The sequence below is a fragment of the Amblyomma mixtum genome, chromosome 8, assembly GCF_055824585.1.
Source record: "Amblyomma mixtum isolate Tamu chromosome 8, ASM5582458v1, whole genome shotgun sequence".
In the NCBI taxonomy this organism is placed as follows: Eukaryota; Metazoa; Arthropoda; class Arachnida; order Ixodida; family Ixodidae; genus Amblyomma; species Amblyomma mixtum.
The window spans coordinates 95,941,868-95,953,714 of NC_143019.1; positions in this window are offsets into that span (position 1 = coordinate 95,941,868).

The window sequence follows — 11,847 nt, forward strand, 5'->3', positions numbered from 1 at the left end:
CCGACAACGCCATGATTATGCGGCCACTCCCGAAAGCGAAAAGGCAGCCACGGTTCGCGGCTGCCTACGTAAGCCGTGTTATGCCCGTAAACATTTCATGCTTACTCTGCTCTTGGTTACGGGAGGAGCAGAGATCTTTTGCTGCGTCGTTTAGCGAGAGAGAGAGAGAAAAAAACTTTATTTCAAGAGGAATTTGGGGCACGCCCTAAGGCCCCGCACGACCCCACTGCACTCAAGTGTTTATGTTCCTAAGGTCCATAACACTGGCAGCCCGGCCGGTGGCCATGGTCGGCACGGCTGGTTCCTCCGAGCGCAGCAGGGTCTCCCAGTCCTCCCAGGTCTTGAGGTTCTGTAGGTCCCGCGGGAGTGGGTCCGCCGGGCAGAGGGAAAAGATGTGGAGAGAAGAAGCGAATGGCTCTGAGCATAGAGCACATGGATTGGATTGGTTTGAATTGGATTGCATTGGATTGTATAACCGATGCATCACCACAAGTCTAACCACAAGCCCCACCACCAGCTACACTACGAGCTGTACCATGGCGTAGGTACGGATATTGCTTTCGCAATTACCGTGCTTAACCAAGCTAAGCCACAGCGAGTTTTTTTTCATCCTTCTCTCAGTCGCAACAACAACAACATAGGCTTGCGCATTAGGCATGGAAGGAGAAGAGAGTGATACCACAGATACAGAAGTGCAACCATGAGAGTTGGCTGAAAACGAGCGAAGAAATGAAAGGCTGAAAGCCCAACGAGCGTCCGAGACACCCGAACAGCGAGAAGAACGTCACCGACAACGAGTTTGTTCTAGTAACGTTGGTCACCGAGACCTCTTCATCAGGCCTCATATGCACCCGTCCCGCCATGAGCAGCGCCGCAAAGCCCGTGCGTAGGCACTCCAACGAGCCCAGCCGGACGCCGTATGGGTGGACGCTGCCTGCACGGGTGATGAAGCGACAGCAGCTGTGGTGGACTCTTCCTTATCCGCCCTCCTCACACTACCTCTCCCTCCAGACACCTCCCCAGAGGCTGCAGACGAAGCCGCCATTGTACTTGCTTTCACCCGCACGGAAGCACGGTACATTTTAAGTGATTCTAAAACTGCGATTCTAAATTTTGCTCGAGGCCGAGTCCGTGTCCTTGCTTTTGCATACTGGACTCGCCCGATGCACCCCCACCTCGCCAAGTGGAGCTGATATGGGTGCCTGCGCACTCTGGGAATCCCGTAAACGAGGCCGCCAACCATTCAGCCCGATGTTCTTTAAACCGGGCTCAGGTGCCCTCGGATCGGGGATTCGCGAAGGAGCGCATGCACTCATTCAGCGAGCTGACGCAGTCCTACAGAGCCTTACGCCAGCTCTACCCCCCGCCCCACTCCTCCCTAGATAACAAACAAGCAACACTGGCGCAGACTACAGACACACTATCTCCCCTGACCCCTTACCCTAGCCCACTATCATTCATCCTCCCCCACTCCGGCATGTGCCCTATGCTCAAAACCCTTCGCTTCTTCTCTCCACATCCTTTCCCTCTGCCCAGCGGACCCTCTCCCGCGGGACCTACAGAACCTCAAGACCTGGGAGGACTGAGAGACCCTGCTGCGCTCAGAGGAACCGGCCGTGCAGACCATCGCCACCGGCCGGACTGCCAGTGTTATGGACCTTAGGAACATAAACACGAGTGCAGTGGGGTCGTGTGGGGACCCTAGGGCGTGCCCCGAATTCCTCTTGAAATAAAGTTTTCCTCTCTCTCTCTCTCGCTAAACGACGCAGCAAAAAATCTCTGCTTCTCCCGTAACCGAGAGCAGAGTAAGCATGAAATGTTTACGGGCACAACACGGCTTACGTAGGCAGCCGAGAACCGTTGCTGCCTTGTAGCTTTCGGGAGCGGCCGCATAATCATGGCATTGTCGGCCGGAGTGAGCAATCTTCTGCTGTGGTGTATCACTCGCAAAGCGATCGCTTTCCGCAAGACGCTTCCTACCTCTCATTTTATCAGGCTCCATAGCTCGGCTTAAGCAGCTGTGACGGTGGCGGCTTTGAAATGGAGGACAATGCAGAAGCGTACGCGGACACGACGAGACGCAGGCCTGAGAGGGAGAGAGAGAAAAAACTTTATTGTAGAAGGAATCCGGGGCACGCACCAGGGTCCCCGCACGACCCCATTGCACTCAATTGTTTGTGTTCCTAAGATTCATAAAACTGGCAGCCCGTCCGGTGGCGATGGTCAGCACGGCCGGGTCCTCCGAGCGCAGCAGGGTCTCCCAGTCCTCCCAGGTCTTGAGCTTCTCTAGGTTCCGCGGGGGAGGGTCCGACGGGCAGAGGGAAAGTATGCGGAGGGAAGAGGCAAAGGGTTCTGGGCATAGGGTGCATGCCGAATTGGGCAAGGAGGGATGATAGTGTGCTAGGGTAAGGGGTGAGGGGAGAGAGTGTGTCTGTAGTCTGGGCCAGAGTGTTGCTTGTTTGTTATCTAGAGAGGAGTGGGCCTGAAAAGACTGTACATACAGCACGTTCGAAACTGTCTAAAGTGCGTAGAGGCGAAAACGTTTTCCGCACCACTTCTCCTATGCGACGCTGGTGACGTCACCACTGGTTTACGTCACACATAATTCATGACGAACTAATGAAGAATTACTAATGAGTGACTAATTACTGATTAATGACAATATATAATTAACTGCTAATCAAAACGCTTAAGCTTGGCCTTTAGGAGTGGAACACAACAGCGTGTTGTAGCGCTGCTAGGCAGTCCACGGAACGCCACCACCAGTTCGGCGCGATGCATTGCCCTTTGAACGCGACGCTTTTTGAGGAAATAAATTACGCAGTAATTCTGTCCTCTGCGTGGACACCCGAACCGCACCGTACAGGGAGGAACATCACCATCCTTTCGGAGCGATGCCTTGCCCTTTGAACGCAAGGCTTTTTCAGGAAAGGAACTGGAGCAGTAAATCTCTGTCATCTAGGTCGACACTCGAACCGCACCGTACAGGAAGGGAGGAACGCCACCACCCCTTCCGGGCGAAGTTGCCGGCGCTTGTATGCCGGTCCTGTACAGGGCTTAGAGAGTCTTGTTAAATGTTGTACTGTGTCCGGATCCTCTCGTTTCAGCTCTTGCTATCACACGCACGGAAGCCAGGTACATTTTAAGTGATTTTAAAACTGCGATTCTAAATTTTGCTCGAGGCCGATTCCATGTCCCTGCTTTAGGCATACTGGACTCGCCCAATCCACCCCTACCCCGCCAAGTGGAGCTGAGATGGTTGCCTGCGCACTCCGGGAATCCCGGAGTGCAAGGATCGCATGCACTTATTCAGCGAGCTGACGCAGGCCTACAGAGCCTCACGCCAGCTCTACCCACCGCCCCACTCCTCCCTAGATAACAAACAAGCAACACTGGCGCAAACTACAGACACACTCTCTCCCCTCACCCCTTACCCTAGCCCGCTATCATCCATCCTTCACCACTCCGGCATGTGCCCTATGCTCAGAACATTTCGCCTCTTCCCTCCACATCCTTTCCCTCTGCCCTGCGGACCCTCCACCGCGGCACCTAGAGAACATCAAGACCTGGGAAGACTGCGAGACCTTGCTGCGATCGGAAGACCCGGCCGTGGAGACCATCGCCACCGGCCGGGCTGCCTGTGTTATGGGCCTTAGGTACATAAACACATGAGTGCAGTGGGGCCGTGCGGGAACTCTAGGGCGTGCCCCGAATTCCTCTTACAATAATGTTTTTCTCTCTCTGTGTTCTTTCAATATTTTCTCTCATAACTTTCAACACTCCCCTATCTGCACGAGGCAGCGGTGGTGGCTCAGCACGAGGCAGTCGGCACGCCCGTGCCATTTCCTCTTCATCCTACGTTCGGTCGCAGCAAACAAAACTCAAAGCCACCCGTGGGCTGTGCGATGTTAGTTGTTCTTTTTGCTGGTTGGATTTATTTTAGGCCAACCAACCAACAAAAACAACCACAACGCACAGCACACGGGCGCCTTTGCTTTCCGCACCAGCGGCCTCGTTTCGGTGGAGGCAAAATGCAAAGGCGCCCGTCTGCTACGCAATGCCAGTAGTAGTGGTGGTAGAAAACATTTTGTTAGGAGGCCTAGAAGAAAACAAAATGATGCAGCAGCATTGCGGGCGGCCTTAATTGCACGTTAAAGACTCCCATTTGGGCGAAATTATCGCGGTCGTGGTGAAAAACATTTAATGTCTATTCAGTTTCTGCAGAGAGGTGACTAGGGTAGGGCCCTATTAGCCCTTTCCCCTGACATTAGTTGGTGGAGCCCATGTATAGGGGCCCCTTCGGCAAGCAACGCCGCTCGAGTCCTTTGAAGCAAGGCCTTTTGGGTCTTTAAGTCTTGACAGCCGAGCACGGCCGTCTTCCACTCCTCTCTGGTGGGGTTGGGATTGTGGCGGGGGGGGGGGGGGGGCAGATGGGTTTGATTGACACGCCCAAACCATGTGGAAGGTGTCAGCTACCTCCCCACAGAGCTGGCACGCTCCATCGAAGGATGTGTTAAAGTGTTTAAGCACCGCCGGACACAGTACAGAGTTAGTGAGAATTTTGATCAGGTGCACGTCGGCCCGATCATGTCCCTTAAAAGGCACCGGGTTGCGCCGGTGCTCCTGCTTGTAGTAATCGGTGATGTGTTTGAATGTAAGGGCGAGATTGTGTCATTAGGAGTAGGCTTCCGAGCACAGGGAGATAGCGCGGGGAGAGAGTGTGCGGGTAGCCTGATCAGCCTGTTCGTTTGCCTGGAGTCCCTGGTGACCAGGGGCCGAAATAAGGTTACGGGAAGTTTAATCTTCTCATCGGCACCTATATTGCAGCATACGCCGGGACACCGGGGGAGCCCCTCCCAGCTTTTAGTTCCGACAGGCCCATCACGAATCGGTGATGATGTGTTTCGACATGGGATTAGTGAGAACCAGAGTAATGGCAACTCCTCTCCGTTTGTTGCTCTGTAGGCTTTGAAAGTGAGCCCGTTAACTGTGTTTGTGTTGTGTACGACTGCGGCGGTGTACCACTCCCCGTGGTGTGGGCCGGCAAAGTCCACGTAATACACGTGTTGTTGGTTACCACAGTATCGCGCCAAGTGTGGAAAGAAGTGTGGAAAGAAGTTTCGCAAGCTTCCTCCCATGTCTGACCTCCCGGGGTACCCCCAGAGCCTGCTCTGGGCGCTGAAGTCGCCGACAGTCAGGAGGGGATTCCTTCCCGCCACCTGCATACCTTTTGTGAAAATTTCATGAAACTTGACGTCTTTAAATTTCATCATAAAGATCATCATCATCATCATCAGCCTGACTACACCCACTGCAAGGCTAAGACCTCTCCCATGTCTCTCCAATTAACCCTGTCCTTTGTAAGTTGCCGCCACTGTATCACCGCAAATTTCTTAATCTCATCCGCCCACCTAATTTTTTCCGTCCCCTGCTACGTTTGCTTTCTCTTGGAATCCACTTCGTTACCCTTAAGGACCAGCGGTTATCTTGCCTTCGCATTACTTGCCCTGCCCAAGCCCGTTTCTTCCTCTTGATTTCAACTAAGATATCATTAACCGGCGTTTGTTCCCTCACCCACTCCGCCCTCTTCCGGTATCTTAACGTTACACCTATCATTTTCCTTTCCAAAGCTCGCTGCGTAGTTCTTAACTTAAGCTGAACCCTCTTTGTTAGCCTCCACGTTTCTGCCCCATAGGTGAGTACCGGTAGGATACAGCTGTTGTATAGTTTTCTCTTCAGGGATATCGGTAAGCTACCATACATTATCTGAGAGAACCTGCCATATGCGCTCCACCCCATCCTTATTCTTCTAGTTATTTCCGTCTCATGATCCGGATCTGCGGTCACTACCTGCCCTAAGTAGACATATTCTCTCACAACTTCCAGCACCTCACTACCAATTGCGAACTGCTGTTCCCTTGCTAGGCTGTTGAACATTACTTTGGTTTTCTGCATGTTAATTCTTAGCCCCACCGTTCTGCTCTGCCTGTCTAACTGATTGATCATGCTTTGCAGTTCTTGTCCTGAGTGGCTTAGCAAGGCAATGTCATCAGCGAAACTCAAATTACTCAGGTATTCTTCATTAACTCTTATCCCCAACTGTTCCCATTCCAGTCCCCGGAATACCTCCTGGAAGCAGGCAGTGAAGAGCTTTGGCGAGATCGTGTCTTCCTGCCTGACACCTTTCCATATTGGAATTTTATTCCTGATTCCGCAATGCCTGCATGACAGCTGAGGTTTCCACTGAGTCAAATGCTTTCTCGTAGTCAATGAAGGCTATATATAGGGGTTTGTTATATTCTGCGCATTTCTCTATCACCTGATTGATAGTGTGAATGTGGTCTGTTGTCGAGTATCCTTTACAAAGACTGCCTGATCATTTGGTTGCTAAAGTCCAAGGTTGTCCTGACACTATTAGCGATTATCTTAGTAAATACCTTGTAGGCAGCGGACAATAAGCTGATTGGCCTGTAATCCTTCAAGTCCTTGACGTCTCCTTTCTGATGAATTAAGATAATGTTAGCGTTCTTCAAAGCTTCTGGTACTCTCGAGGTCACAAGGCATTGCATATACAGGGTGGCTACTTTTTGTAGCCCAATCTCTCCTCCGTCCTTCAACAAATCTGCTTTTACCTGATCCTCACCAGCTGCTTTCCCTCTTTGCATTGCTCCTAAGGCTTTCTTTACTTCCTCCTTCGTTACTGGCAGGATGTCCCATTGCTGTGCTCGACTGCCTCCCTCAGTAACTTAATGATTACATTCGCTACTGTATAGATTTGTGTAGAACTCTTCGGCTAATTCAACTATCTTATCCATATTGCTGATGACATTGCCCTGTTTGTCTTTTAACGCATACATCTGGTTTTTACTTATGCCCAGTTTTCTCCTCACTGATTTTAGGCTACCTCCGTTCCTTAGAGCATGCTCGATTTTCTCCATCCTAAACTTTCTTATGTCGGCTACCTTGCGCTTATTTATTAACTTCGATAGCTCTGCTAGTTCTATCCTGTCTGTGGAGTTAGATGTCCTCATGCTTTGGCGTTTCTTAATGAGATCTTTAGTCTCCTGTGATAGCTTGCTGGTATTCTGTCGAACCATCCTACCACCTACTTCTGCGGCGCACTCTGTAACGATACCTGTAAGATTATCATTCATTGTTTCAACTCTACTGTTGTCTTCTTCAGTTAAAGCGGAAAATCTGTTTTGCAGCGACATTCTGAATTCCTCTACCTTTCCTCTTAATGCTAACTCGTTAATAGCCTTTCGCTTCACCAGTTTCCTCCGTTCCCTCTTCAAATCTAAGCTAACACGAGACCTTACCATTCTTTGGTCGCTACAACGGACCTTACCGAGGACCTTCGCATCCTCTACGATGCCAGGGTGTGCACACAGTATGAAGTCTGTTTCATTTTTAGTCTCACCATTGGGGCTCTTCCACGTCCACTTCCTGTTTGCTCGTTTGCGGAAGAAGGTATTCATAATCCGTAAATTATTTCTATCTGCGAACTCTACTAATAACTCTGCCCTACTGATTCAATAACCTATGCCATAGTCACCTACCGCCTTGTCTCCAGCCTGCTTTTTGCCTACCTTTGCATTAAAGTCGGCCATCAGTACAGTGTACTGTCATTGCCGATTCCACATCCTCATAGAAGCTTTCAACTATCTGGTCATCATGGCTTGATGGAGGCGCGTAGGCCTGCACCACCTTCAGCTTGTACCTCTTATTAAGCCTAATTTAGACAGATGCCACTCTCTGGTTAGTACTGTAAAACTCCTCGATGTGACCAGCTATATCCTGATTAATGAGGAATCCCACACCTAGGTCTCGCCTATCTGCTAATCCACGATAGCAGAGAACATGCCCGCCCTTTAGTACTGCAAACGCCTCATCTGTCCTCCTAACCTTACTAAGCCCTATGACATCCCATTTAATACCGGCTAATTCATTCAATAGCACTGCTAAGCTAGGCTCACTTGATAAGGTTCTTGCGTTAAACGTTGCCAGGTTCAGTTTCCAATGGCGGCCTGTCCGGAGCCAGAGATTCTTAGCGCCCTCCGCTGCGTCACAGAGCTGACCGCCGCCTTGGTCAGTTGCTCCGCAGCCGCTGGGGTCTGAGGGCCGAGGGTTAATTGGTTTGTTCGTAGAAGGTTGTTGCCAAGTACTACACCAGGGTGGCCAAATCCTGTTCTGGTGAGGATGTGCGTTGCTGGTTCTGGTCACCCAAATCAGGCCGCACTCCAAGCCTGGTTATGCAATTCCATCGACACGCGGAGTTTTTTTTTTTTAATCCGGTGGAGAATTGCGTGGCACCGGGATTCGAACCCCGGTCCTCTTGCACGCGAGACGGATGCTCTACCTCTACGCCATCGCACAGCTCTCTTAAATTTCGGTGGGCAGTAAATATTCACAATGTTTACAGGTGGGTCAGACCGCTTAAGGGGCAGCACTGACACCATCGTGTATGGTAAAGGCGGTCTTGTGGCGAGCGTGACCTCCTGCACAGTATACTGCGTGTGAGCAAGTATACAAGTCTTCGGGTTGTGTTTAAATGTAGTGTAGTTTGTGAGTTTGGCACCGATGCCGCATTCCTGAAGGAAAACCACTGCGACGAGGAACTCAAGGGCCTCAAGGTAGAGGCGGAGATCGGCCTGCTTCTAGTGGTTCTTGAGACCTCGGCAGTTCCACTGTGTTAGTGCAAGTGGCTGAGTTGATCTTGCTCGTGACAGGATTTGAGGTCATGGTCGGTGGCGGAGAGTGGGTTTTGCGTTGTTAAGACTCCCCAGTCCGCTAGTGCCCGGCGCAGACCTGCAGGAGTCTTCCGAGCAGTCAAACTCATCAGTAACAGCTCTGTTGAATTTGGAGGGGCGGTTAGCGCCCCTTATGGGCCCCATGCGTTTAAGGACGCGCGGATTGTCTTGCATCCAACTTTGGATAATGTGAGTTACGGCTTGCGTCAGCTCAGCGATGACCCACTCCATCTGACGCGCGATGGTATCGTGGATAATTTTTGGAGGTCAACCAGTTGTGTTTCAGTCGCGATCTCCAGGGACGCGGCGCGACTCTCCACAGGAGTAGGGATCTCCCTGTCTGTTATGTTTTCTTCCTGGTCACTCGACGCGGGCGGAGTAGCGAATTCGACCCTGAGCGAGTTAAGCTCGCTGGCTAGTTTGTCGTTTTAAGCATGAAATGCTTTTAGCCCCCGTTGTCGGCAGTGTGGTGACGTCACGCCGAGACCGAGAGCCATCATCCGGGCACTGAAATCCACTCATCCGGGCACTGAAATCCAGTCATCCGGGCACTGAAATCCAGTCATCCGGGGGGCACTGAATTCCAGTCATCCCGGCTCTGAAACGAGAACATCCGGGCACCGTACGAGACTTAACGAGATTTAACGAGACTCTCTAAGCCCTCCTACGCGACCGGCATGCAAGCAACGGTTGGTCTCCAAACGAGACAAAAAATAACTGCTGCCAGTGCCTTCTCAATGTTTATCAAGATATCAGTGGAGCTGTGGGTTGGATAATGCACGGAATTATAATTTCCGATTTCTAATAACGCGTGCAAAAAGCACATAAATGCCACGTTACACTTCGTTGTCATACGTGATCTCTTAGGGGCTTCGCGCATCGAAGCAAAGCCGCGCAGGCGCACAGGGGCCCGGGGGAGAAGCGCTGCGTTCAAAGGGCAAGGCATCGCGCCGAACGGGTGGTGGCGTTCCTCCCTTCCTTTACGGTGCGGTTCGGGTGTCCACCGAGATGGCAGAGAATTACTGCGCCATTTCCTTTCCTCAAAAAACCTTGCGTTCAAATGGCAAGGCATCGCGCTGAACGCGTGGTGGCGTTCCTCCCTTCCTGTACGGTGCGGTTCGGGTGTCCACCGAGATGACATTAGGCCCGTAAACATTTCATGCTTACTCTACTCTCGTTTACGGGAGAGGCAGAGATTTTTTTAGCTCGCAAGAGGGCGGGCTCTCGTCTGATTTCCTGTGTCTCGGCGGTGCTGGTGGGTGTGGAGGGAGGAGGGGTAGGAGAGGAGGCGACCCTCGCCCAGCTGCCTACCTTGGGTTGGTGGAAAGCGGCGCCCCCAGATGGAGCGCTGAGAGCTGGGAACTCCGCTTCTCGAGGCGGTGGCGTTATTGCTGCTTTCTTGTCAGAGGGAGGCACGACGCCACGGCGTGGCGTCCACTGGTTGTTTTGATGCCGCCCCTCCACCCCGCCCCCCCCCCTGTCGGGCCGGAATTGGCTCCTTTGGATGGCGTCATTGGCGTGATTGCTCAACCGCGCTAATTTCGATGGTATTAACTGTGCACTGCAACCATTTTCAGAGGACTTCCTAGCTCACTATTCATCTCGCTTAGTCGAAACACATTGGATATCGCTTCAAGACACATTAACTAGTCTTGTTGACAAGTTTGTGCCAGTCATCACCATCAGATATCATAAAAATGCATCATGGTTCACAAATTGGCTTCGTCGTCTTAATAATAAGAAAAAACGCTTGTAACGCCAAGCAGTCAAAGCAGGTCTTCCATCGTCATGGACAAAGTACAGGCATTGCGATCACGAATACCAGTCACTGCTTAAACCAACCCGTCATCATTTCTTCAGTCACGACCTGTCCACCATGTTAACCAATAACTCTCATAGATTCTGGCGCGTCATCAATCCGAGTCCCCCCCCCCCCCCCGAAATAGTCCTAATAAATCCTGACGATGATCCGTCACTGAAACTGATTGTGCACAGCTTCTTACCTACCCATTGTTTCAGTTTTCACCCATGAAGACACCACTTGCTCGCCCATGTTTCAGCCATCTTCCGTCACTTCCATGCCAAAAATTATCATTAGAGAATCAGATATTCTTGCCCTTTTCAATAACCTCAAAATTACTACCAGCTCTGATAACCTTGGATTTATTAACAAAATGCTAAAAAATGCCACTCTAAACTTCTATCAGGTATTGACAACCAATTTTTCACAATCACCATCATCTGGTACAATTCCTGACGACTGGCGTGCAGCGAAAGCAATAGCTATTTTCAAATCCCGAGACCGCACTATTACACTTAATTATCGCCCTATCTCATTAACCAGCAACATCGGTAAACTCCTGGAGCACATAATTCATACTATAGTCAATAATTGTCTAGAGGAGCACGGTATCATTTTCAAATATCAGCACGGTTTTCGCAGGGTTTATTCATGCGACACCCAACCCACTGGATTTACTAACGACATATTTTCCGCAGTAGAGGCCGGCTTACAGGTTGACGCCGTACTTTTAGACTTTTCTAAGGCTTTTCATCGCATTCCCCATCAAATGCTTCTAACCAAATTGACAAACTTAAATTTCCATCCAAACGCGGTTGCATGGATAAAACAATTCCTCTAAAATAGAAAACAATTCACCTCTGTCAACGGCTTTAACTCGTCTTCTGTTCCCGTAACATCTGGAGTAACCAAGGGAAGTGTACTTGGCCCTCTGCTTTTTTAAATTTTTATTAACGATCTACCCAAGTGTGTACCGTCTCAAATTAGGTTATTCGTGGATGATTGTGTTATATATCATAATATTACTAATGAAACAGACCGCCATTCCCTTCAAACTGATCTTAACGCTGTAACGGCTTTGTGTTCCTCCTGGCTAATGTCTCTAAATACATCGAGAACAAAGTTAATTTCGTTTACTAACCGTTCCCCTCAAATTCCTACAGCCTACTTCCTCAATAATGATAGAGTAGAACTTACAACAACTTCCAAGTACCTAGGAGTTCACTTTCAGTCTGACCTAACTTGGCATTGCCATAATAACACAATCTTACCATCAGCAAATCGCGCACTCGGCCT